The sequence below is a fragment of the Carassius carassius genome, chromosome 45, assembly GCF_963082965.1.
Source record: "Carassius carassius chromosome 45, fCarCar2.1, whole genome shotgun sequence".
Classification (NCBI taxonomy): domain Eukaryota; kingdom Metazoa; phylum Chordata; class Actinopteri; order Cypriniformes; family Cyprinidae; genus Carassius; species Carassius carassius.
In genome coordinates, this window is record NC_081799.1 from 1,719,865 (window position 1) to 1,723,353 (window position 3,489).

At 40.3% G+C, this 3,489-nt stretch overlaps 1 pseudogene; it reads right to left on the bottom strand.

Annotated features, from left to right (window-relative positions):
• Window positions 1–2,639: 2,639 nt before the first annotated feature.
• On the bottom strand, window positions 2,640–2,748 carry LOC132128318 (5S ribosomal RNA; annotated as a pseudogene).
• Window positions 2,749–3,489: the final 741 nt, after the last annotated feature.

A 3,489-nucleotide genomic window follows, 5' to 3' on the forward strand; every position in this document is an offset into this window, starting at 1 on the left:
ACACTTCATCTACAGCGATATCGTTGACTTGATTGCAAATAAATGCACAGACACTATTTAACTGAACAGAGATGACATAACTGAATCCAATGATGAACTGCCTTTAACTATCATTTTTGCATTATTGACACTGTTTTCCTAATGAATGTTGTTCAGTTGCTTTGACGCAATGTATTTTGTTTAAAGCGCTATATAAATAAAGGTGACATTGACATTGACATGCACATTCACTAATTATTTCACTTATTTTCTTTCCAGTTAGTTTCTTATAACAAAATAAAATCTTCCTGTTTACAAGTTTCCTTAACATTTTCAAATGTTCTTATATCCACTAACCCTCTAGCATTAAAAGTACCCATTCTTAAAACCATAGCACAACATTTAAAAAAAAAAAAAAGACATTCATAAAATCAATTTTTTTTATCCCATCTCCTCCAAGTCCTTTGTCAACTCATTTCTATCCATATTTTGTTGCACACTTCATTTAGTCACTCTTTTTTGTAGCTACCTCCATGTTTGGTATTCGGTACCACCTGTCTATTCCCTTTGTCCATTCGTTCTTTACTACCGTTATTTTCTGTAGTTTGGCTCACTACCATTCCTCTGATTTCTCCTTCTTGCTCCTTTTCTGTATCTCTTTCATGCACCTGCCCGCACACCTGCTCCTCTCACTTCCTCTCACTTTTCCTCTCCCTCCATCCAGCATTCATATTTATTTAGGACCTCTCTGCAATCCGGGCATTTAACCACTTTGCATTCTCTTGCGAAGTGGCCCCTCTCTTCACATATGTAGCACCTGAAATCTGGACAGTCTTTACTCACATGATCCGGGCTCGTGCACAGCTGACAGGTTTTCACCTGGTGACTGTGCATCAACCGGAAAAATTGTGGCCTCTCAGCTGTCTCCAATTTTGTGCTATATGGTAATGAGGCCACCTCTCTCTGGAACCTTGCTTTTATAAACCGGGTGCCATCATCAACATTAGTGCCTGGATACACCGTCCTTTTAATTGTGGATAGAGGGAAAACTCCCCACTGTTTCAGTTTATTTAAAATGTCCTCATCTTCAATGTAAGCAGGCAGGTGCATGAAAGAAACAACATGGTCTCTGTCTTTTAACCTCAAAAGTCATATCTTTAATGTTCAGTCCATTCATTAAAATTTCTGTGTCCTCCTCCTGTTTAAGTGTAATTTTATACTCGCATACTTGTTACTCGTTTACTTGTGTCTCACTGCTAGAATCTTTCCTTCCCCAATTTTCTCCATCACTGCTTTTATAATATCCAATGCTCTTACTTCTTTTTTATCTTGTAAATCCACTGTAATCGTTGCTTCCTTTTTGTACACTCTTTTCATGTTTTCCTTTCTTTCTTCTTTCCTCTGTCCATGTCCATCTCTTTGTTGTTTGTCCGGTCCGTCCGGTCCGGTCCATGATTCTCCTGCCATTGCCAAATCCATTAACGAGTCCGTCAATCAAAAACAAAAAGCACATAGACTAATATTTAAGTTCCTCCCAAACAGCATATGCTGCTGGGAGGATTAAATAAGATAAAAAAAACTAAACCCAAACCCAAAAAACTAAAAAATAAACATTGATTCTAACATAAAACAAACAAAAACAAAGACACCTATGGTGTGCATTCTTTACCGTTTGCAGCCAATACTGACTTGCAACTGATTAGCTCCCTATACAGGCTCAGGTTGGTATGGCCGTAAGCGAGGGCTGCTGCAAATAGAGGGCTATTTAACCAGGCACAAACCTGCTTAGCTTCCGAGATCAGACAAGATCAGGCATAGCCAGGTTGTTATGGTCATAAGCGAAAGCTGCTGCAAAGAGAGGGCTATTTAACCAGGTACAAACGTGCATAGATTTTGAGATTGGGCATGAGATTTTTTTGGCAAGATTATTAGATAATTAGTGAAAAAATCCAAAATCTTACAGCACCTGGTATTCCCTTCCAAGTACTAACAACACCCAAACCTGCTTTGCCTCTGAAATTGGGCATAGACTTTTCTTTCTTTTTTTTTTCAAGATTATAAGGTTATTAGTGAAAAAATCCAAAAGATTACAGCACCTGGAATTCCCTATCCCTATTCCCTAGTCTATCATCCAAGTACTAACCAAACCTGCTTAGCTTCCTAGATCAGACGAGATCAGGCATAGCCAGGTTGGTTCGGCCGTAAGCAAGGGCTGCTGCAAAGAAAGGACTATTTAACCAGGCACAAACCTCCTTAGATTCCGAGATCATACATAGCCAGCTTGGTTTGGCCATAAGCGAGGGCTGCTGCAAAGAGAGGGTTATTTAAAGATCAGCCACTCTAATCACCAGTGCATTGTATATGTAGGGAAAAAGACCCAAAAGCTTACAGCACCTGGTATTCCCAGGTGGTCTCCCATCTAAGTACTAACCAGGCCCAAACCTGCTTTAGAATCCGAGATCGGGCATAGACTCTTTTATTTATTTATTTTTTGCAAGATTATTAGATAATTAGTAAAAAAATCCAAAACTTTACAGCACCTGGTATTGCCAGGCGGTCTCCCTTCCAATTACTAACCAAACCCAAACTTGCTTTGCTTCTGAAATTGGGCATAGACTTTTTTTTGCAAGATTATTAGGTAATTGGTGAACAAATCCAAAAGCTTACAGAACCTGGTATTCCCAGGCGGTCTCCCAACCTAGTACTAACCAGGCCCAAACCTGCTAAGCTTCCGAGATCAGACATAGTCAGGTTGGTTTGGCCATAAGCGAGGGCTTTTGCAAAGAGAGGGCTATATAAAGATCAGTCACTCTAATCGCCAGTGCATTATTTTAGTAGGGAAGAAAAAACCCTTAAGTTTATAGCAACTGGTTTTCCCAGGTGGTCTCCCATTCCGAGATCGGGCATAGACTCTTTTATTTATTTATTTTTGCAAGATTATTAGATAATTAGTGAAAAAATCCAAAAGCTTACAGCACCTGGTATTCCCAGGCAGTCTCCCTTCCAAGTACTTACCAGGCCCAAACCTAGTTTGCTTTTGAAATCGGGCATAGACTTTTTTTGTGTAAGATTTTAAGACAATTAGCGAAAAAATCCAAAAGTTTACAGCACCTGGTATTGCCAGGCGGTCTCCCTTCCGGAGAACGTTCCCGGTAATTTGACTGTAACCTTGTTCCCTGAGAAAGTTGAACGAGATGCTGTGCTGCTCAGCGCATTGGGAAATGTCTTAATCGTGACCAGCTGTGAATAATGTGTGTAACACGTCGATAGAATTGACCAGTAGGTAACATAGCCTTGGTTGATGATGTCATCAGTACACGCAACATGGGGCTATTAATAGATAATCCACAGGTGCATCATCAGGATATTTTGTCTGAAGAGCAGTCCTGGGACATCTTCAGCATGGCAACGCAGCACAGCATCTCGTTCCGCTTTCTCAGGGAACAAGGTTACAGTCAAGTAACCGGGAACATTCCCTCTTGAAAGCTACAGTCGATGCTATGCTGCTCA